This window comes from Prionailurus bengalensis, chromosome C1 (assembly GCF_016509475.1).
Source record: "Prionailurus bengalensis isolate Pbe53 chromosome C1, Fcat_Pben_1.1_paternal_pri, whole genome shotgun sequence".
In the NCBI taxonomy this organism is placed as follows: Eukaryota; Metazoa; Chordata; class Mammalia; order Carnivora; family Felidae; genus Prionailurus; species Prionailurus bengalensis.
Window position 1 is genome coordinate 183,834,077 of NC_057345.1, and position 24,752 is coordinate 183,858,828.

The following is a 24,752-nucleotide window of genomic DNA, read 5'->3' on the forward strand; positions in this document are numbered from 1 at the left end:
TTGGCCCAAGGAGAATAACCTCTGTGCTACAACTTGTGATTATAGGAGACGACATATGCGAATGACATGGAAAAGCTCTATATAAACCTAAGTTATTGTAAATAAGAACACAAGGGGGGAGCCTGGGTGGCTCGGTCAGTTAAGCATCTGACTTCAGCTCAGGTCATGATCTCACGGTCCATGAGTTTGAGCCCCGCATCAGGCTCTGTGCTGACAGCTCAGAGCCTAGAGCCTGCTTCGGATTCTGTCTCCCTCTCTCTATGCCCCTCCCCCATTCTCACTCTGTCTCACTGTCTCTGAAAAATGAATAAACCTTAAAAATTTTCTTTAAAAATAACACAAGAGAAGTCCAAATGCATTTGGACTAAGAAAGAGCAGCTGGCATTGTTATCCTTAAGCTTGCTTTGCATGACTCCAAGAGTCTTAGCAGGTACCACGGCAAGTCACATAACTTTGGTGGGTCTTGTTTCTTTATACGATAAAATAGACACGCTAGATGACCCTTACAGTCCTCTGCAATACTAGAAATGGTATTATCGTAATTACCCTAGTCAACTTTCTCCAATTACTACAAACATATCGCTTATGTGGTATCCATCAAACAGGCTACCCCCTGAATTTATAAATTCCTGGACCTCAATCAAAGTCATAAATCCAGCTTGCAATCTTGTTTGGCTGGGCAGCACGATTTTTTATTTTCACTTTTAAATTATCTGCCCATTTCTTTTTAAATAAGAAGATTACACATAAAAATTCTAATTTCTCTTTTTAAAAAAACTAGCTTATCGGGGGTGCCTGGGTGGATCAGCTGGTTAAGCATCCAACTTCAGCTCAGGTCATGATCTCACAGCTCTGCTCTCAGCACAGAGCCCACTTTGGAGCCTCTGTTTCCCTCTGTCAGTCATTCTCAAAAATAAACAAAAAAAGAAAGAAAGAAAAACTAGCTTATGTAGCATCTTGGGGCAACACTCTGGAAGGAGCTGGTAACAGCTGTCCCTTTAGAAACTGCATGTAAGGTCCAGCTTACCAGAGCTCTCATCTAGTTTGCTTCACAGATTTATGTTACCTTCCCACGTGGTGCAGGTATTTGAGCTTGCTCCCCAGATGTACAAAGAATGTATGGCCACTCACATCTATTACATGACTAAACCTGTTACTTTCTATCCCTAAATATGTGTCCCCAGTAGCCTACTCATTTATCAATGAAATTTAAACTATGAAATCCCATGTTGGTTTCTGATTCAAAAGGATTACAAGAATTCTTATCCCTACACTCTTTTTTATTTAGGTACATAAAAAATAACAAAACACAGCAACTTAAGGTTTCAACTAGGAATCGGAAGTTGGGTTCCATTTAATTTTGTAATTTATTCGTTTCCTAACCCCTGACATGGCGTCAAGTCATCTAAAAATTGTTAAACTTTACCAGCTTAAAAATGGGAGAACAAGTGAGGTAATGTCTAAGTCCGGGAAGAATCAGAAAATAATACTTAATTGGGCTTAATGAAGAATGTACTGTATAGCAAAATCTGAGAAACTCATTTAGTTTACTAACCTGTTTAAGAAAACTATCAAGTTGGATATTTCTGTACATGCTGCCACACAAAGCATGCATAAATAAATAAATAAATAAATAAATAAATAAATAAATAAAAGCAATATACTAAAAAGAATTGAAAGAGATGTGTAGATCTATGCTCATATTCACAATAGCAAAAGGTAGAAGCAACACAAGTGTCTACTGATGGATGAACAGATAAACAAGATGTGTTAAATGCATACAACAGAATATTAATCAGCCTTAGGAAGTGAGGAAATTCTGACATATACTACAACCTGGATGAACCTGGAGGACATTGTGCTAAATGAAATAACCCAGTCACAAAAAAAAACAAATACTGTACGACTCCACTTATATGAGGTAGCTACAGTAGTCAAATTCATAAAGACAGAAAGTAGAATGGTGGTTTCAGGAGCTAGTGGGAGGGAGAAATGGGGAATTTTTGTTTAATGGGTACAGATTTTCAGTTGTCCAAGATGAAAAGTGTTCTGGAGATTGCTTATACAACAGAGTGAATGTACTTAACATTACGAGCTGTACATTTAAAATGGTTAATTAAGACAACAAAATTTTGTTACGTGTATTTTACCTCAATTTAAATATTTTTAAAATATACACATGGATGTTTAAAGAAGTATATACCTATAAAAAGCATTAAAAAAAACAGATAAAAAAGATGAAAAAAGATAATAAAAATTGTGCTTCTGGGGCGCCTGGGTGGCTCAGTTGGTTAAGCATCCGACTTTAGCTCAGGTCATGATCTTGTGGTTTGTGGGTTCAAGCCCCACAATGGGCTCTGTGCTGACAGCCTGGAGCCTGTCTGGGATTCTGTGTGTCTCTCTCTTTCCATCCCCTGCTCATGCTCTGTCTCTCTCTCTCTCAAAAATAAGTAATGCTAAAAAATAAAAATAAATTCAATAAATAAATAAATAAATAAATAAATCATGCTTCAAAATCTTGAAAGAAAGAAAGAGAAAAAAAAGAAGCCAGTCAATTGTAACATCACATTCTAGCAGCCAGTGGTAAAATTCAGTAGGAGGGGGAAGCACTTCCAGAATAGCCAAGTAAGAATCACCCAAAATTTGCTCCTCCATAAAAGCACAAAAGCTACCAAAAATTGTCAAAATCAACTTTTTCAAAATTATGGAAATAAACAAAAGACTTACAACATTACAATGATACTTGAGTCATGAATGTTTGAATCTCAATAAGAACACTGAGTTTTGTAGGATTTTAATTTCCCTGTTTCCATCACTCTCTCCCTCGTATCACAGGACCCTTGAAAATGAGCATCCTTGCAGGAACAAATGACTGAGAAAGCCAGTACTCTAGTGATCCATAAGAAGGCAAAATGGGTTTGGAGTTCCCCTAAAAAGGCCCTATCCCAGAGAACTGTCATTATTTGACCTGGCAGTTATCTGGAAAAGCCCCATTCTCAGGGCTTGTGTTTACTGGGCCCAACTCAGGGATCACTCATTGGAAAAAGCTCTAGCCTCTCAGCATTTGTTGAAAACAACTGTTTAGGGCACTTGGGTGGCTCATTTGGTTAATCCTCTAACTCTCGATTTCAGTTCAGGTGATGACCTCATGATTGTGGGATCAAGCCCTGTGTCAGTCTCTGCACTGACAGTGTCAAGCCTCCCTGGGATTCTCTCTCTCTCTCTCTCTCTCTCTCTCTCTGCCCCCTCTCCTGCTAGCGTGCACACGCGTGTGCACACACACTGGCGCACTCTCTCTCCCTCTCTCAAAATAAATAAATAAACATTTAAAAAGAAAAGAAAAGAAAACAGTTGTTTAACACTGTAAACACCTGAAGCAGCAATACCAGTTGTGGGCGGGGGTGGGGAGGAGATGGGGGAGAGGCTGACTAAAAAACTTAAAACGAAACTCTGGGGAATAAGACGTACATAGAAGGACTTGAAGAGCTCTGACATACTCCTTGGGATACAGAAGACCACATGCATATGTAGCACCACACACACATGCAACAAATACCTGAGAAGACCCTCATCTTTCACCTCTGGCTGACACTGAGCCTCTATGCCTGCAGCAACTGAAGGCCAAGGCAGAGTTGTAAATAGCAGCATGCTGATTGCTGAAGATGTACCCTAACATGCACCCAGGCTTCTCAGCACAGATGGAAGGACTTATTCATTCCAAGCATTTAAGGAAATTTCTGTCAAATCACTAGCTGACCACTAAGGTAACTAAGCAGAGGCTTCAGTAGCCACATGTGACAAAAAATACAGACTTTACAGAATTTATTCAGAAATGTCTGTAAACAAATAACAACAAAGAGCAAAACTACCAAACCCTGGGGAGGGAATGAAATCTCATTTTCAGAGTTGCCATGAGATATTATTTGAAATGTCCACTTTCCAACAAAAACCTACCCCCCCCCCCACACACACACACAAATAAATAGGAGAGTATGGTCCCTGCATAGGAAATAAAGTAGTAAATTAAATTATGTCCCTACGAGGGGCATCTGGGTGGCTCAGTCAAGCATCGACTTCGGCTCAGGTCATGATCTCACAGCTCATGAGTTTGAGCCCTCTCCCTCTCTCTCTCTCTCTATCTCTCTCTCAAAAATAAATAAACATTAATTTTTTTTATTTTTTTTTTAATTTTTCAATGTTTATTTACTTTTGAGAGAGAGAGAGCACATGCATGGTGAGGGGCAGAGAGAGAGGCTCTGTCAGCACAGAGCTTGATGTCGGGCTCAAACTCACAAACCAAGAGATCATGACCTGAGCTGAAGTTGAACACTTAACTGACTGAGCCACCCAGGAGCCCCCCCAAAATTTTTTTTAAATATGTCCCTGAGAAATCCAGATGGGGCATACTAAATGAAGATTTAAATATGCTATTATAAGCATGTTCAAATTATTAAAGTAAACCATGTGTAAAGAATTAAAGTAGAATATAAAAAGAATATTTCACCAGAGAATATCAATATAGAGACAAAAATTATTAAAAAAAAAAAAGATTAAAAATTCAGGTGTTGAAATGTACAATACCCAAAATGGAAAATTCGCTAGAGGGATTCAACAATTTGAATAGGCAGAAAAAAGAATCCGCGAACTTGAAGACATGTCAGTTGAAATTACCCAGTCTTAGGAACAAAAAAAAGAATGAAGAAAAATTAACAGAGCCTCAGAGATCTAGAGAACAACAAATATTGTATCAATACATGCATATGGGGAATCCCCCAAAGAAAGGAAAAGGAACAGAAAGAATATTTAACAAAATAATGACCAAAAACTTCCCACATTTGATGAAAACATTAATCTATACATCCAAGAAGCTCAACAAACCCAAAGTAGGATAAACTGTAAAGAAACCCCACCAAGATACATCATAGTCAAAATGTCAAAAGACAGAAACTTAAACACAGCAGGAAAGTCTACCATATAAAAGGGATTCTCAATAACATTAACAATTGATTTTTCATCAGACACTAGAGAAGGCTAGAAGGCAGTGGAACAGCATATTCAAAGCAGTGAAATAAAAAGGTAAAACAAGACTTCTATATCCAATAAAATTATCCTTCAAAAATGAAGAAGAAATTAAGACATTCCCATTTAAGCAAAACTTGAGAGAATCTGTCACTAGAGAATCTGTCCTTCAAGAAATACTAAAGTTAGTCCTTGAGGCTGAAATGAAAAAACACCAAACATTAACTCCAACCTACACAAAGACATTAAGAGAATCAGTAAAGCTAACTACGTAGTTAAACGTAAAAGACAACATAAATGTATTTGCTATAACCCTTTTCTATTATCTGATTTAAGAACAACTGCATTGACAGTTGAGCCTGAGTGGCTCAGTCAGTTATGCATCTGTCTTCAGCTCAGGTCACGGTTTCATGGTTCATGGGTTCGAGCCCCGCATAGGGCTTTCTGCTGTCATCAGGGAGCCCACTTGGGATCCGGATCCTCCATCTCCCTGTCTCTCTCTGCCACTCCCCTACTTGCCTGCACATGCACGCGTGTGCTCTCTCTCTCAAAATTAAACTTAAAAAAAAAAAAGTGCAGTGATGGGCTTATAATATGTAAAGCAAGGAATGGAGCTATATTGAAGCTTCTGTATACTTCCGAAATTCATCTGAGTAAGGCTGTTTTAAATTAAAAAGGTTATTGTAATCCCCACAGCAAACGTAATGATATAACTCAAAAAATATCACAATAATATTATCAGTCATGACAGAATAAAGACCTATGAAAAATCAACAAGGGAATTAAAAGCAACAAGGGAACTGAAATGGCACACTAGAAAATAGATATTTAACACAAGGCAAGGCAGTAATGAAGGAACTGAATAAAAATGACCTGAGGCATACAGAAGACAAATAGCAAAATGGTAGACAAATAAAATCTTATTGTCAGTAATTAACATTAAATGCAAATAAATTAAACATTCCAGTCACTAGGTCAACACTCTAGTCAAAAAGCAGAGATAGGCAGAACATATTTTTTAAGTGATCCAACTACTTGCTGCCTAAAAGAGACACTTTAGATTCAGAGACATAAACAGGATGAAGGTAAAAAGATGGAAGAAGATACATCATGCAAAGAGCAACTTAAAAAAAGAGATGGACTGGCAATACTAATATCAGACAAAATAAACCTTAAGACAAAAACTGTAACTAGAGAGAAAGAAGAATATTTTATGATAAAAGAGTCAATTCAGAAGGAAGACATAATGATATAAACAATGTATGTGCCTCAGAACAGGACTACAAAATACATAAGTATAAACTGATAGAGTTGAGAGAAAGACAATTCAACAATAGTTGGAGATGTCAATATTCTACTTGTCACAACTTGCATAATAATTAGACCAACAAGGATAGGTATGACACCAAAAGCACAAGGGTGAAAAACATAATAATAACTGGACTTCATTAAAATTATAAACGATTGTGCTTCAAATGGCACTATCAAGAAAGTAAAAAGATAATCCACAAAATAGGAAAAATATTTTCCAGTCATGTATTTCATAAAGGTCTAGGATCCAGGATATAAAACGAATTCATACAACACAAACATACAATAACCCAATTTAAAAACTACCAATGAGAGGTGCCTGGGGTGGCTCAGTTGGTTAAACGTCAGATTCCTGGTTTCTGCTCAGGTCATGATCTCACGGTTGGTGAGTTCAAGCCCTTCTTCAGGCTCTGCGCTGACAGTGCAGAGCCTGCTTGGGATTCTCTCTCTTCCCCCGCACCCCCCCACCCCGCCTCCACTCTAAAATAAATAAACAAATAAATAAGCAATGAATTTGAAGAGACATGTCTCCAAAGAATATATACAAATGGCCAATAAGCACATGAAAAGATGCTCAACATCATTAGTCATTAGGGAAAAACAAATCAAAACCACAATGAGATAGCACTTAATACTCCCTTGGATGGTTAAAGTCAAAAAGAAAAATAAATAACAAGTGTTGCTGAGGATACGGAGAAATTGGAACTTTCACATGTTGACTGAAATGCAAAATAGTACACTCAGTTTGAAAAATGGTTTAGCAGATTCTCAAAATGATAAATGTAGTTACCATATGACCCAGAAATTACACTCTGAGGTATGTACTCAACAGGACTGAAAACATATCCATATAAAAACTTTTACACAAGTTTTCATATCAGAATCATTCATAATACAGCCAAAAAGTGAGAACATCTGAAATGTCCATCAACTGGTGAATGGATAAACAAAATGTGGGATATCCATACAGTACAATTTTATTTGGCTATAAAAAAGAACAAAATAGGGGAGCCTGGGTGGTTCAGTCAGTTGAGCATTTGCCTGAGCATCTGACTCTTGATTTTGGCTAAGGTCATGATCCCAGGGTCATGGGATAGAGCCCTGCATTGGGCTCTGCACCGAGCCTGGAGACTGCTTAAGATTTTCTCTCTTGGGACACCTGGGTGGGTGGCTCAGTTGGTTAAGTGTCTGACTCAATTTCAGCTCAGGTCATGATCTCTCAGTTTGTGAGTTCGAGCCCCGTGTTGGGCTCTGTGCTGACAGCACAGGGCCTGCTTGGGATTCTCTCTCTCCCCCTCCCTTTCTGCCCCTCTCCTGCTTGTGCTCATTCTCTCTCAAAACAAATAAAGTTAAAAAAAAAAAAAAGTTTAAAAAGAATCTTTTTGAAAAAGATTTTCTTTCTCTCTCTCTCTCTCTCTGTCCCCCTCCCACTCCTGTGCTCGCTCGCTCGCTCTCTCTCTCTCTCTCTCTAAAAGAAAAAGAACAAAGTACTGATACACACTACAACATGAATAAACCTTGAAAACATTATACTAAGTGAAAGATGCCAATCACCAAACACTACATATTATATAACTCTACCTTTTCTTAAGTTTATTTTATTTTGAGAGAAAGAATGCTTGCATGTGAGTGGGAAGAAGGCAGAGAGAGAGAGAGCAAGCTGGACAGGGGCAGAGAGAAGGACAGAGAGAATCCCAAGCAGGCTCCATGATGTCAGCAGGGAGCCCAACTCGGGACGCAATCTCACAAACTGAGTGTCTGGAATAGGCAAATCTATAGAGACAGAATGTAGGACAGCAGTTGCCAGGAGGTGGGAGGAAGGGTCACGGTGAGTAACTAATGAGTAACTGGGCTTCTTTTGGGAGGGATGAAAGGGTTCTGAAGTTACCTAGCGGTGGTGGTCACACAGCTTCGCAAATATACTAAAACTCGCCAAATTGTACACTTAAAATGGTGAATTTCATGGTATGAGGATTATTATCTCAATAAGGCTATCTTTTTTTAAATCAGTGAGGAAAATGAATACCTACAGAATGATTTTCCAAGATGAAAAATAAATTACATTTTGCCTTACAATCATTTCAGATCAACAAACATTCACTAACCCAGACTGTGCTAGATGCCAGGATGCAAAGATAAATAACAAACAGTACTGACCCTTGAGGAACTTAGTTTTTAACAAGAAACATAATCAATAATAAATATTTGGAAAGAATTTTGATTCTTTCTCCTAGTTTTCACTTTCAAAATATATAAAATGCTAATTTTACCATGACAAACTTTAATTGAAAATCTAATTCCAGCAAACGTTCAGTATTAGCAGGCACCCAAATATAACAACCAGATGCTAAAGAAAAATTAACTCAAATTCTATTTCCCGTCACACTCCTCTCCCAACACAAGAACGTCCAAGTTGTGGTCCAGCCCTCCAGCCCTGATTGCTGTGTTGCTGTGTGGGATCCCAGCTTGGGTGTACCAAGAAATTTCCATGTCTCCATTTCCTCACCCTCGTCCCAACCCCCTTCAGATCTCACAGGACCTAAACTGTATTCCTTTAAGCCCCCAACTCTTTCTTTCCAATACCTTTAGTCACCGAGGTTCTGCAGATATACATTTTGTCAGGTCATCAACACAAATGCAGCTCCTTTCTTTCATGTCTTTCATTTCTTTTACTTAATAATGATCCAAAATGGTCCCTACCAAAACCCAAACACCTCTGTGTTTGGTGCCCTGCATCACAAAAGCTGAGCAGTGATACAATCTCATATGTTCTGTGGCTCCAGAACAAGGGTTGTAAAACAGATGCAGGCAGCATATGAATTTTGTTTGGCCTGTGCTGTTCTAAAAACATTTTAATTACCACTCAAGAGATGTTTTACATACAAACTTACATTTCTAGCTTCATTTGAAAAATGTGAAGATTTGGCCATGCTATACCCAAATTCCCATGTGGTAACAACAGAGTGAGCTGAGTGGCCCCCTCTCTCCACTCTGATGAAGAATGCCTCTCCATGATCCTCACCACTCTACAAGGTCTCCATGCACAGCACATCCAGCTGGTTTCATCTGTGACCTGCTGGTTCTGGAGGCATTACACTTTAAGACAAGTGCAAGCCCTCAGCATCAGAAATTGTTTCAGATTCTAAAGGGAAGACCTCTTTATTTTCAGTATTAGGTTGCATGGCCACGCCCCTCCGCCTTTACCAAGCTCTCCTAGTTTCTCGCTCCAACAACTGCTTCAAATTCCTGTAATCACCATCATGTCTCACACATATCACCCACTTAAATTCCTCCAGGACACTCCTACAGAGACATCTTCTGGCCTGGAAGCTTCTACGTGAAGCAGAGTAATGAGGCCACACTGCAGAAAGCACTGACAATCTCACCCAGAGACTGATGAAATCCTCATTTCCAGTCTTCCTTCTCTTTGAAGATAAATGCTCCTCCTAAATTTCAGGATTCTGGTAAGTTAAAACAATGTTTCTCCAACTTTGCTTTCCCTAATACAACACAGCTGGGGATCTCGTTCAAATGCAGATTCTGATTCACAGTAGTTCTGGTGTGGGGCCTGAGATTCGGCATTTCTTTTTTTTTTTTTTGACAAGCTTCCAGGTGATGCTGATGCTTGCTGGTCTATGGACTACACTTTGACTAGCAAGGAGTTAGAAGACTTACAAAGGAAGAAGGAGTTCTGAGATTAGGATTATCTCAATGAATCAGACCCCCAAGACTTGACTTTCTGCCATTTTAAAAACTACAAAATGTTAATTATTTAGTATCTGTGCCAACTTAATATCTGATTTATATAAATAATAACCTTTCATAATGGTCCATGAGAAAGAAACAATGCCTTTCAACCATTAGGCATTGATAATTGTATATTCACTCCATGATCAATACTGGGCATTATACACAGGTGTTGGCCAAGTTTCCAAATATTGAAGGTGCTTAAAACCTAGTTGGTGAAAGGCTGGTAGGAAACAAAATAACTAGTACACCATCTAAAGCAAAGAAGATTATGATATTAACTGCTATAAAACAGTGATATGAGGGTGGCATATCAACATCTGGAGGGGAAGATGTCAAACCAAACCCACTTCCTTCTATCCCCTCAGATTATGACACTGATTCTACCCGCCCTTTCTGTCAGTCACTGACAAAGGAAGCTACATATGCTACAAGAAATGCCATATTCTGGGGCGCCTGGGTGGCTTGGTCGGTTGGGCGTCTGACTTCGGCTCAGGTCACGATCTCGCGGTCGGTGGGTTCGAGCCCCGCGTCGGGCTCTGTGCTGACAGCTCAGAGCCTGGAGCCTGTTTCAGATTCTGTGTCTCCCTCTCTCTGTGACCCTCCCCCGTTCATGCTCTGTCTCTCTCTGTCTCAAAAATAAATAAACGTTAAAAAAAAAAAAAAGAAATGCCATATTCTTCAGAAAGGTAAGACGGGAAAAATGGGGAAACTACTGTTTTCAGATTGTATACAGAAAGGCAATGGAGGTACGGGGCCTGAAGAGTAAGTTCAATTGGTGGGTGTTCCAGGTGGGAAGTGCCTCCTGTGGTAGAAGGAAGGTACTGAGGGAGAGAGGAGTCGGGTATTTACGGGACAGAAAGAAGACCGGCCTAATAAAAGTAAACCAGAGTGAGTGCCCCACTCACCACCACCCCATTCTGAGTAGAGGAAGCATGGAAAGGATCTCCTAAGAACTTGATGACCGCCTGTGAAGAAGATTAAAGAGATATTTCTTCACAGGAAGGCTGAACTGGTCTGTCTCTCAGGTCCTTTCCAATTTTTCCTCAGCTGAAGCACAAAAGTTCAATTTCCTCTCACACATAATTCTAACCGGAATAACATGCCTTGCCTGCTGTTGAGCATGGGACGTGACTGAAGAGAATGTGGTTGTGTAAAAGACCCTATAAATTTAACAAAATGACAGCCAACCCCGCCGCATCAGGTAAATTTCTCCCGCTGCTCAGCATCCCCAGTTCTTCGAGGCTGTTCTCATAGATATGTCTTATTTCCAACCATGTCATCAGTTATCTTTGTGACTCTTCTCTGAGCCCTGTCCAAGTGACCCTTATCCCTCTCACATAGGCAGGCAATGAGGTGCACTTCAGGTCTTCCCTGACTACTCCATCCAAAGGAAGTCTGTTACACTCCACTGTCTATCGAAGTCCCCTCTACAAAGTACTTTCGCTTCCGACCATATTTTTTCATTTTTACTTAGGAAACATTGCAAATATATATTCAGAAGCTCATCTAGTTCAGAAGTTAATAGCAGCCCATATACCACTACCCACATTTAACAAATGTAAACATTTTTGCCACATCTGCTTTGCAATTATGTATGTATTTGTTTATCATATCCTTGTTGTCTATTTCCTACTAGATTCTCTGTTTTATCTGGACAGGGCCATGTCTAATTATCAACCTCTTTTATACCTATCACTTAGCATAGAGCCTGGCACGTATGTAGCTCTCGATGTTTGTTCAATGAATAATGCATGAATCGCTTATGTTCTAGAAGTAAATAATGGTGACCAACATAGATGGGTTATCAGACAAAAGACAAAGATTCCATCTTTATTTATATTCAAAAAAAGGGAAATGGATCTTCATTGAAGAATGAGGGTTCAAATTTAAATGCGTGCTATAACTGGACATTACACATTAGAGTGGGTTAGCTGAGCAAGGAACAGAATTTCCTTCCCCTAGAGGCCCTTATCCCTCTTGCCCTGGGTAGCACAGGTATCCACCTAAGACACGGAGATACAAGAGATGGGCTCACAAAGTCTCTTCTAGCTTAAAGATGCCAATTAAATGACTTAAGGTGGAAAGAACAAATGAAAAGAAGATGGGAGGGAAGAAGACAGGGAAGGAGGGAGGAAGGGAAGAAGGCCTATGCATAGAGAATCCAAGACCATTAGAGATCATTTATTTTTTCTAGGTTAGGTCAGGGGCAATACAAATCATGTCCTGAAAGCTTTTGAATATCAACTCCATTTGTCTCGAATGAAGCCAAGCCTAAGGCAAAAGTATATAAAAAGTGATGTCCAATGGTCAGACTTCTCCATCTCTTTCTACCTGTCCCCCCCCAACACCCAGTATCTCCATGAAAATCTTAAAGGCCTAGGTTCCTCCCAGCATGGTTCTCTACATGCTCTCAAATACCATGTATACACTTGTACCTTCTCTCCATCAAATTAGTAGGTCTAAGTTCTACTTCTTTGTGTTCTTATTCTTTTAATGGGTCATCAAGAGGAAATATGGTTATTATTTAAAGGACTGTCCATTACTGAAAATATTACCACCGTAACCCTTTACGGTCAATGTAGATCTCCAACTTTCTCTAATGAAAAAATTTCTTAGTCCTAAGATTGTTGCAGATTGTTTTATTTGTTGACAATTCTTCCTTCCCTCCCTGTTCTTGACATCACTCACTGTGGGCAGAGTATATCGCTGAGGTGTGCCACTTGATAGAAGAGAAATGGTTTCTCATCGGTGCCATGAAGAAACATTCTTCTTACTCCACAGATAAAATATTTTACGTGTGCCTTCCCTCTAAATGGCCAGCATATGTCAGCATGGAAAAGCAGTCTTAGGCTCCCTGCCTGTCACTTTGCACAGCACACTCCTATACTCAGGGGCTGCACTTTGACTACACCCAGGTCTCTCTTTTAGTATTCCCTCAAGATCAGAAGGCACTACATCTGTTCTGTGAACGGAGCAGCACACAGACTGGCTTCTAGGTACAGCTTCTTTTCTTTACAAAGCCATCACCTTCTCATTCGAACATGAAACTAGTGCTCTGTAAGTCCTGCCCCCTTAGCAACTTTTCCAGTCTCATTAATAACAGTTAGCCAAAAGAAAAATCTCCTCTCTTGTAGCACGAGTTTTCAGTGATAAATGAACAAAGCATCACCAAGCACTCCTCCCTGAACAAGTGCCAAGAGCTGATTCATTCTGTGCATGACCTCAGTGGTTTCATCCAACCATAAAGTGAAATATCTGCTAGTATGTACTTGATCGGAATCGCTCTTCCACATGCTACTCCACTGCTCTTATGCAACAGCCAACCGTGTCATTTGACAGAGAAATTCTGTCAATAACTTCTGGTTTCTCTTTAAGGATGTTTGTCTTTAGCTATCTAGCCGATTTTGCAAGTGTCTATCCAATAATATGACTCATTCTTATTTTTGCTACAAGAGTCCTTTAATGATGCTACTAGGGTTTTAGTCCCTTCCCTACCTGTAGCAATAGGATATGTTAATTTTGTAATGGAAAGCATTGTTGTGTGCTTGTCCTGGAAAACTTCAATGGTATAACAGAGAAGCCACTGTGCTTTGTTTGAAAATGACACCAAAACATCCATGGCTTCATGCCACTATTGGACAGTTTCATAACAGGCAACGACTGGGAATTAGGAGCGAATGGATGGCAAAGTCAAGAAAAAAAAATAGCTTTAAGATAGTCATCATCATACTTCCATTAGCACTTTTCAATTTCAGTTACTGTTTGGAGATTATCACGGATTCCCTTGTTTCTATACATACAGATTTCACATTTTATATTTGCAGCAGGATTGAGTTCTCTAAGTATGTTTATGACATTCTGAACCCCAGCATTTACATTACTATTTTAATTACTATTTTCACACTTCAAAGAACCACTCTTGAGCCACTGTTCTATTTTTGCAAAATGGGGGTATAATTTAAGACTAGCAACAAACAAAAATATGCTAGTTTAACAAATAAACAGTAAGCAAATGACACAAAGAGTATATTAACCAAGATGAAGTGCACTATTTGTGAAATGTAAGTCATATTGACCAGTGCAGGCTTCATAGCACAAACACAATTTTTTAATATTATGAGTTTTAAGAACACAATGGGATTTCTGCTGACATTGTAATTACTCTTCATATTGTAATATCAAGGTCCTACATGCTCTGCCACTTCTATAACACCTTTCTGATCTCATTTCCAACTCCACCCAGTCACCCCACCCCATCATGCTGATCTTCTTGCTAATCTTTGAACACATCCTTTAGGCTTTCACACTGGCTGTTCCTTGCACCTGGAAAACTCTGTATGAGTAACTTCTCTCGCCTCCTTCAAAGTCTTGGCTTAAAGTTAGGATCTCTTTCCCCAGGAAGGCTACTCAAACACATTTATCCTGTTCTACTTTCCCTTTCTTCCAAAGCATGTACTTCCTTCTAGCATGCTATTTAAGCTACTTATTCATTTTTTTAATTATCTGTCTCCCATCCCACCCTTCCGCCCCAAGAGAATGAGAACTTCACAAGGGCAGGGATCTCTTGTTTTATTCATTGGTATATCCTCAGCAACTAGATCAGACACTGACTTATGAAAGGTGCCTAATAAATAGTAGTTGAGTTAATGAACCAATGAATAAAATGTTTTCATTGCTTTTCCTTTCTAACCACCAAACTATCTGCAGATCTTTGAGAACTAAACAGAAAGTGAGAACCAACACTGGTTTTTAAACAAGAATTATACTAACAGATTGGTATTCAAACTACACAAGGTCAGGAGATGATTTAAAGTTTAGACAGGCTGGATGCAGAGCGTTTAGTTCAAAAGTCAATCCATAGAAGAGATTATGAAGGCCACAATTTTCCAAATAACTAGGCCTTCTTGAATGGTTTATTTCAACCTTACAGTACACACGTCTATAGACATATGATCAATGTTTGTGTAAACAATACACACATACATGTATATGCATGCACATGCATAAAAATTTATGTTGAACATGGGGTGTTCACCCATGGGTGAACTCAGTCGCGGTGGCTCAGTCGGTTAGGCGACCGACTTCGGCTCAGGTCATGATCTCATGGTTTGTGGGTTCAAGCCCCACATCAGGCTCTGTACTGGCAGCTCAAAGCCTGGAGCCTGCTTCGGATTCTGTCTCCCTCTCTCTCTGCCCCTCTGCCGCTTGCACTCGGTTTCTCTCTCTCAAATATAAATAAACATTTAAAAAAAAAAGTTTTAACTGTTCCCTCTGTTTAAAAAAAAATTATGTTGAACAAATCTAGAAGAAGCTAAAGACATCTTTCCATCTTATGGGTATTCTTCATAAAAAGATAATGGCTTGGGTCATAGTTAAGATGACCATACATCATCGTCTTCCTGGGACAGTCCCAGGTTATGCTTGTTGACCCAGTGCCTTTTCCAGTTATTGCTAATTTTTACTCTCAAAAGTGTCCTTGTCTGGACAAAAGAATTATATGGTCATCCAAGTTATAAAGGAGATAAATAAACCCCTTCCTATGCTGACCTCAATTTTGAAGATTTTACTGGAGTGTGTATGGAAAAGGTGACAGCCATAATTAATTCTAACACATACTGGCCAGCACTGCAAGTGAACTATTTCAAACAGGCAATTCTTCGGCTGGCGAGGTAGATAGCAACAGTTGCAGAAGTAGATGCCACAAGCTTCAAATATCTAGGTTTGGAACCCAAACCCTTACCAGGTCACCTGCACAATCTCAAACCCCTATGAGAACTTTCATGGGCTGAGCAGGCTCACCACATTCTTCTCTGCAAGCCCTGTTGGCCCTAGGTCAACAGGGAAGTGTTAGCTCTTCACATTCTTGAAAGACAATAATAACATAGGCTTAGAGCCATAGCAGACACTTAGCAACTTAAGGATAAAACTATTTCTTTCCTATATGTGTAAATAAATACATAATCAATTACCTCATTCTTCTATCTTCCTTGATATTTTTTTCTGTGTGCATTTTTTGTTTTTTGTTTTGTTTTGTTTGTCTTGCTTATCTTTGCATATAATGACTAAAAGACAAATCTGTGGTCCAGAGAGGGTGGTAAAGAAAAGTCAAGATTCCTTAACATCTAGGATGACCAAAAAATTTATCATCCCAACCAGGGCACTTTTAAACGTGAATAGGGGTGCTTTTGATAACTAAGGTCAACAGGAATAAGCTAGGACTGTTGCAGACAAACTAGGAGGTCTGGTCACTCTTCTAATTCCCCATTCATATTCCCATACAAAAGACATCCTGTGTATAAAGAAGCAACCTCTGTCTCTGTTAGGTCAACCAAACTTCAAATATAGTCCTCTCTCTTTCAGGTCATGCCTGGCTTCCAACAATGGAAATGGAAAGGTTTTCACTCCATGCTGCCCTTCCCTATTAAACGCACCATGCAAAACTGGTTCCATTTTTACCCAAGGAAAAAAGCAATACACTAAACCGTGGATCCAGGCCAGGCTCATAGCAAGCCTCAGGCCCGGAGCCTCGGGTTTCTCTTAAAGCAACACTTCACGAGACAGCAACCTGGTAAGAGGGTACACAGATACCAGCCAGTGATTTAAAAAGTATTTCGAGTGTTAGATCATTTCACTGACGCTAGGGCACCCGTTGAAACTGGACAGAACCCAAAAAGCCACCTCTCCCGCAAAATACATTCATCCACAGAAAAGGTTATAGCATCTGTCCTCAACTACAGGTAACAACCTAAGTTTCTTTGCCTTTTGCTGAAATCAAGGGTGGAAAAGTCTTTGAAAAGAATAAGAAACCATGTTTTTCTCTCAAGATCACATTGCCCAAGAAAAACAAAGCCAATGCTTACTTTTATTCCATATTTCCTGTTCAGAGGGGTCAAACATTGCTCATGTTCTTCATTAAATCTAGTCCTGCCATTGATGAATATTAATTTGCTGGGATATTTTCCCTCACAATCAGAGAGGGAAGACCAGATCTATAATCTACAGCACATAAAGAGCTATAATACTGGATGGAGCAGAAAAGCTCCAGCTGGCTTATCTCAAATATTCAGAATGCCTTTGATTCTTCACAGACTCCATGGTCATTCATAAAGATTCACTGCCAAAGTCTGCTCAAAGTTGTGATAGAGGCGATGGTAAAGCAAATGTCTTGGGCTAAGTAATTACAGAAGGTAAGTACTATCCATAGCTGAGGCTCTGGGGGCAAGGGCTGTAAGACTGGGAACCACCTGCCATAGAGATGGTGGATGAATTCATGCAGATTGGACTACCATCCTTCCAGCGAGGAGACTGTATGCGAGCAAGGGGCCCTTTGTTGAAATGAACAAGAGCTAAGAAAGTTATGACTGTTTTCTCCCCAAAGGTGGTATGGTAATCTTAAATGCAAAGACATCTTTGCTAATATAACTGTTTAAACTGCTTCACATAACCACAAATGAGACCAAGATGTGCCAAACAAATAATCAAAACAAACAACTTAATGATGACTTTTTAAATGCTCAAAGAAAGAAGAAATTAACTGGTTAGGAAATCAAATGGTAAGGTTATAATGTCTCCTTTGGGAGATCAAAATTACATCTTCCCCACCCTCCACAGCACCCTACCCCTCCTCCCAACAGTGAAGTGGATAGTTTCTGAAAAATACAATGACCCTTTATGCCGGGCTTCTCTTGTCTGCTAAGGATGCCATCTGTCTCCCACACTATATAAACAATCCCTGCAGGAATCTTCTGATGACCAAACAGATTAGCAAGCTCCAGATTTTCACACCATTAATAATATCCCCATCCAGATTAGGCCTCTTGCTTTAATAACGCCAAAGATAAGCCATATAACTGATTTCTCTGTATAGGTAATGTGAGTGTCATGTTAAAGATAACCTCTCAGAGGGTACAGCCATCTGTTGGGAGGAGGGGGGTGGGGAAAGCTCTCTCTAGGCAACGAAGAAATGAGCCCTTCAGGGAAAAGGAGAAACAGTAAAATGAAAATCATACTGGTAAGACAAACGAATACATGAAATTTCACCAGGTCTAATGGAAGACTCTACTAATTGCATAAAAATATTTTTCTTCTAAAGGACAAAGTACAGAAAACTGCGCAAGAAAAGACAAGTTTCACCCTTTGACAAAGGTGTACGTACAGCGAGAATTCAGAGTTTCCTTGACTCTGGGGCAGTGAGAGCAGAAACATACCAGGAAGGCTAAAGCCTCCCAGGAAGTTTGCCTACCGTCCACCTCTATCTATGATGATCGCCGATGCTTGCCTTCTCGAACTTTAACATCGATCCCCTGTAACTCTGTGAGCTCTCAGTATTGTCTCCAAAGACTTCCAACTCTTAGAGAAATAAGCATGCCTGTAAAGATGTTCCTAAAGTTGGTAATCATAAAGGAAAAACACTTGAGCACTGCAAAGGGAGGAAAAGACAGGCATGGAAGAGCCAGACCTCTGCAGTTGCACGTCCTCGGAAACGACTACGTCTAAATCTGCAGCCCCAGTTTTCTCCAGGCCCCAAGCTCCAGCAGAGGATGTTCACAAAACATTCCTAACCGAAAAGAAATGAAGCCCCCTCTCCCTCAAATGATGCCCAAACGGACCCGAAAGTCTCAGCTCCCTCGGATAATCAAAGCAGAAAACACGTCCCGGTGTCTCTCGCCCGCATTTCAAGGTAGCGGAAGCCAAAATGTCAAATGAATGACCGCGCCGGAGCGCGAGGGAGGAAAACAAAGGCACCTCCCGCTAGCCGGTACCTGCGGCGCCAGGGCCCGGCGCCGGCCGCACACTCACCTGGGGCTCGGCGCCGCCGAGGGCTGCGGGTGGGAACGGGGCCGCGGGGCGGGAGGGCGCCCCCGCAGTCGACCAGACCGGCGGCCCCGGCGCCCTCCGGCCGGTCCGTGCGCGCCGCGGGGAAAGCAGGCGGCCGGGGGCGCCGCCGCGCGTCGCATGCAGCTCCCCACTGCGGCGGCCGCTGCCAAGGGGCCCAGGGACCCTGCGCTGCCGTCCCCGACCCCGCGACCCGAGGCGGCGACGGGAGAGACGCGGCGCAAGAGCAGAGCGCGTCCGGTGCGCCCCTCAGCGACTCTTCCCGCCGCCCTCCGCAGCGGGCTGGGTCTCCGCTCGCCTTTGTGCTGGCATCTTCCTTCGCTCCCAGCGACACTCGGAGCTCCTCTGGCGGCTCCGCGCCGCCGCCCACCCCCGGGTTACGCCGCGCCCCCCGCGCGACCCGCCGATTGTGTCGAGTCAGCACCCGCGGCGGCGGGGACGCGCGAAGCCATGTCTCCCGCCCGCGCTCGAGAGGGCGCCGGGGGTCCGGGCGCCGCGAGGAGGTTTCCGGCCGAGTTCGGCGACCCCGGCGGGGCGCGGCGCGTGCCCGAGCCGCTCCGCAGCGTCCGGCTCCCCGGCGCTCGCTCTCCTGGCGTCGCCCGCGAGCAGTGCGCCGGCCCGCCTGGATCTCTCCTCTCGCCGCTACCCGCCGCCTGGCCCGGCCTCCCTCCCGCCGCCACCTTCCTCCTGCCGGGCTAGCCCGGGCGCCCGCCCCAACCAACCCCTGCGCCCCGGCCCTCGGAGAGCGCAGGGCCGGCCCGCTCACCTCCGGCGGCGCCGGCGCCCCTCCCGTTAGACGCCTGGGCAGCATCTGCCCGCACCTTCCTGCGGGGCGCTTGGCTGGGGGCTTCCTGCACGTCGGGGACCGGGGAAAAGGAGTCGGGGGGCAGGGGGAAGGACGAGAGGGACAGCCAGACCTTGGCCAGCTGGACCTCCTGAGGAAGGTGCGGGAGAGTGGGGCGGGTACAGCCGGGCGGAAGACGAATCCCGAGGCTGCGGAGGATCCGGAGCTTCTCTCCTGCGACGCCGAAGGACACGAGAGTTCTGAGAGGCGCCGTGGAGGAAGGAGACCCTCTGAGGTCATGCAAGCAGGTCTCTGCCCAAATCCCACCGAAAAGCTGAATGGAGGAGTGTCATGCCTCGGTTTCCCCAACTGCAAGGGCAAGACGGTAATACTCATGTCACCTACACGGGGTGTGGTCATAATAAAAATGGATTATTGAAAGTGCTTTGGGGTACTTTGCCTAAAGAGGGCACTAAATTAAAAAATCACTGCATTAATAGCTTCAGCTTTCCATTTACTTCTTCTGTAGCATCTTCATTGACTCTCAGTCCCACTTGGAGGAAAGAGTAAAAACGCCAAAATGTAAGGATCTTGCCCCCTATGCATTATATCTATCCATATGTGGGAAAGATTTACCTGATTTTACAGTTTAACAACTATAGCCCTATAGAGGAAGTCCCCAAACATTGTCCCCTCCCCTAAATAATGGATATCCATTATTTTGGAATTTTTGAGTGTGTGCTCTCAGTATTATCCATCTTCCCCACCCTTCTCTGTTAAAAGAAAAAAATTTTTTACCCCCTTTGGGAACTACCCCTCCCTCTTGCCCAGGAGTCTTAATGGTTCTGGATGATTACACCTCCCATCCTCACTCCCCAGAACTGCCAGTCATCATAGTCCAGACCACAGAGATTGGTTCTGAGATGGATATCTTGGTCGGAGAACTCCATCTGGGGCTTTCGCTGAATCAGTTCAGAACAAGAAGCCTTTTAAACGAGGATAACTAATAAGGCAGTGATAACAGGTACCACTAATGCAGGTGAAGGAAGCCAACTTCAAGGGAAGGAATGCTGAGAGAGGATAATGCCTTTTGAGCCTTAGGAGGCAAATATGTCTGAATGAACGCTACCTCTGAAGCCAATAAATCCCCGTCCTCTTTATTTCCTTAGACCAGTTTCCATTGTGTTCTGTTACCTGTCATAGAAAAGCCCTGACTCATTATTCCCAGACATCTGTCCATTGCTAGGCTATTCCACAGAATTGAGGAACCCCCCTCCCAGCACATGGCAAGAAAAAAAAAAAAAGCTTGGTTTTGTTCCTACTAGAAGAATCAGGATCCATAGAGATCCCACATGATGTTCTGTTTCTACAACTTGCTTTAGTCCCAGCAACTCCATACCTCCAACCTTTAACCTCCTGTATTGATTAACTATGTTAGAATCTTGCCTTAAATTAAAAAAGCATAAAAATAAATAACACTAAAATGAATCTGTATTGCTGCCCTTAGGTTTCAAGAAAAAAAAATTTTTTCCTCTTACCTTAAAAGTAGCCCCATCTAATCTTTAAAATTTTCCATTTATCAAGCATTAAACCTGAGGCTAAGGTGTCAAATAAAATTAATAGCAAAGTCATCCTAGAATCTCAGACTTGTAAAAGTGTGTAAGGGTTAGGTTATTTCATACTGAAACCCCCCCCCATCCCCTGTCACCGCCACTACCTAATATGAGTCTCCCCTTCACAGAATCCGTGACAGGTTCTCACGTAGCCTCTCCTTAAACCCTCTCCTTAAACCATTCTTATAAAGAAAACTCGTATTTCACAAGCTGATCAATTCTATGTTGAAACTGGCCTAACCCTAGAAAGTGATTCCTAATATTGAGTCATAATACTTCTTTTACCTCACAGGACTCCAAGAACTGAGGACAGACTTGTACACTACTTGAGTTGTGTCTCCCAAGATCTTTGCATGGACTCTAACTGCTGATTATATGAGTGTCCTGACTCTTCATCATCCTAGGTTACCTCCTTTCTATGAATGTGCTCAAGTTTGTGAACACTGCCTCTGAAGTGTAGTGTCCAAAGCTGAACCCAAAGCAGATTCCAAGAAACTGAAACATCAAGCCCCTTCTAACACCACAGGTGGAATCCTAGCAATATGTTCCCATGGTCTTACATTTCTGTAAAGGTTTAAACAGTAAAATATTTTAATCTCAAGAGCCTGCTGTATTCCTTCATCTAACTTCCATTCTGTCATAATTTCCCCAGCATTATGGTGGTCATGGACATTTGGGGACCTGGCTAAGGGAAAATTGACTTTGTAAGTGGAATAAATGTATGTAGTTCATGGGCATCACAGCCTATAGTAACAGTGACATCTATTCCAGCAGCTCAAAGGCCTACAGTTATCTGACCAAAGGTTATTATGACACAAAGGTGGAGGGCCAGACACCTTATCAGCAAATGAGTATGTCCTTCAGGATCCAGCATGTAAGTATACAGGTAACGGGGTAGACAATATTTGGAATACATGGACCCAGAACTGGAATGTGGAAAATCCCCCCACACCTTAATATAGGGGAAAGAAGTTTGGTAGAGATTTTTCCATATTTGACGATAATCTTAAAAATGTATATAACTTTTGCAAAAATGAACTGTAGACTGGAAAGAAACTCTTCTAAAGTATCAATAATAAAAAGAAATTTCAATCAACTACGCTAACGGAAAGACTGAAATAGCTATTAATACTATAGAACAAAATGTGACAGAATCATTTTTACATGAAGAAGAAAACAGTATACAGCCAAAATGTAGGGAAAAGTATTGTGAAAGTATATTAGGCAATTAATTTTTTTAATAATTGTATTTGTTTATATTTGATGATGTCTGATACTTGTGAATTTATTCTAATTTGTAATCTGTTGTGATTTTTAATTCCAAATAAATATTTAAAAAAATATGTAAACTGTGTATTCTTTTCGTGTGTGTGTATGTGTGTGTATTCCTAAAGAAGGTTCTGAGCTGTATTATCTTCAGACTCCAAAAAACATGGACCTCTCCCCTATTGAAACAGATACTCTAAACGCGGCCTAATCAGTATAGCATTCATGGGGTGGGAGCTTCCACAGAAATGACTAAATGCAATAATGTTTTGAGACGTCCATTCCTGTCGTATTTTATCTATCAACCATTATAAGGGAATAAGTGGTGAATTACAATTAGGGCATTTGGGGTCTGACATAAGGGTATTCATGTGAATGCCAAAATGGAACTTAAATGTATTCCAACTTTTCTGTATTTTTAAAGAAAGTTTACCAAACCTAACTGCCTCATTATTTTCATAGTGGCTATGATTTATTTACTGTGCTGTAATTCAGTGATGTCGTTAGGTACTATGTAGGTATATAACAGGTTTCTGGCCTCTACACCAAATGACCTTAGACCATTATAGTTTTCTTGTTGTTGTTGTACTTAAAAAGTAACCTTCTTCTTGGAACCCCATATTTTTCCTATCACCTTTTCTTTTATTGATAATCATATCTCATTCTTAAGTTCCTGCTTATGTCTTGCATGGAATCTATACTCTAGATATATATTCTCATTAGAACTTTGTCTAGAATGGCTTGTGGAAAGGAGGAGGGTCAGTGAATAATGTACTTGAGCTTTAGTGCCTACATTTTGTGGCATCTATTTTGGTCGCTTGGAATCTTTTCTCATTTTCTTCCAATTTCTCACCCATTATCAGTGTTGAAAAGCTCTGGATTCTCCCATTCATATATTCCTTATGTAAATATTTAATAACCACTTACTGTGAGCCAGGTACTCTTCTAAGTGTTGAGGATATAAAAGTGAGGGGCAGAGACAAAAATCACTGCTTTTGTGAAGCTTATATTCTAATAGGATAGGGAATGAGAGGTCAAATAAGATACAGCAGAAAGTGTGAGTGTTTACAATATCCATATGTTCCTCTACATTTTCCATTCTCCTTTGTACTTAGGATAGCCATGTGATCACTTCTGGCAAATATTTAAGGAGGAATGATGGGTGTCACTTCTACCTCGAGATTAAGAATCTAATGTGACTTCTCTCATTCTCTTCACCTTTACTGAGACCACAGAGGCTATATATTGCAATGGTGTCATCCCAAGATAGGAGGAGACTGGATCCCTGAACCATCACTTGGAGGAAAGCTGACTAACTGATATGAGACTGTGATGTGAGCAAGAAATAAAGTGCTATGATAATTAGATGTGGGGTTATTTGTTATGTGAGCCAGCATTAATGATCCTGACTACAACAGAAACTGGTATTTTGAAGTAGGGTATTGCTATAATTAAAACCTAAAATATGTGTCATTTACTTAGGAGTTCAGTAGCAAGCAGCAAGGAAACTAATATTAGAAGCTAGAAATATGGTTATAATGATATGCAGTGGAAAAACAATAAAATGTTGCTATAATAACTAAAATTTATCTTGTGCCACTGAGTCCGCAGCTCTAAGTAAATTGATTAGAAGAAACAACTAGTCAGTGATGGAAACCATTGGTTGGTAGTGAATGGGAGAAGAGATTTGTAAATCATATATCCAATAGGGGTTAATACCCAAAATACATGAAGAACTCATCCCACTCAATAACAAAACAAACAAGCAAACAAATCTGATTAAAAGATAGGTAGAAGACCTGAATAGACATTTTTCTAAAGAAGGCATGCTGATGATAAATACACACATGAAAAGATGTTCAGCATCGCTAATTATTGGAAAAATGTAAATCAAAACTGCAACGAGATGTCACCTCATGCCTGTCAGAATGGCTATTACAAAAAAGAAATAACTATTGGAGAGTTGTGGAGAAAAGGGAACCTTCAAGCATTGTTGGTGGGAATGTAAATTGTTGCAACCATGGTGGAAAACAGTATGAAGATTCCTCAAAAAACAAAAATAGATCATATGATCCAGCAATTCCACTTCAGGGTATCTATGCAAAGATAGAAATGAGAACACTAATTCAAATAGAAATGTGTACCCCTATGTTAATTGCAACATTATTTATAAT

At 41.1% G+C, this 24,752-nt stretch overlaps 1 protein-coding gene and 1 long non-coding RNA gene across 4 annotated transcripts in view; one reads left to right on the forward strand and one right to left on the reverse strand.

Moving 5' to 3' along the window:
* HECW2 (HECT, C2 and WW domain containing E3 ubiquitin protein ligase 2) overlaps nucleotides 1-19,778 on the reverse strand; it is a 369,888-nt gene extending 350,110 nt beyond the window's left edge. For 2 of the 3 annotated variants that reach the window (XM_043577368.1, XM_043577366.1), the window contains exon 1: nucleotides 19,682-19,778. The gene's annotated coding sequence lies outside the window, so the exon portion shown is untranslated. Of the gene's footprint in view, nucleotides 1-18,879; nucleotides 18,975-19,681 lie in introns of those variants that run through there. The other variant, XM_043577367.1, reaches the window with a different exon arrangement.
* Nucleotides 19,779-19,975: 197 nt separating this feature from the next.
* LOC122481601 lies at nucleotides 19,976-23,943 on the forward strand. The gene is made up of 2 exons (XR_006296896.1): nucleotides 19,976-20,084; nucleotides 20,229-23,943. It is a non-coding gene; the product is annotated as an uncharacterized LOC122481601 (long non-coding RNA).
* The last annotated feature ends 809 nt before the right edge of the window (nucleotides 23,944-24,752 follow it).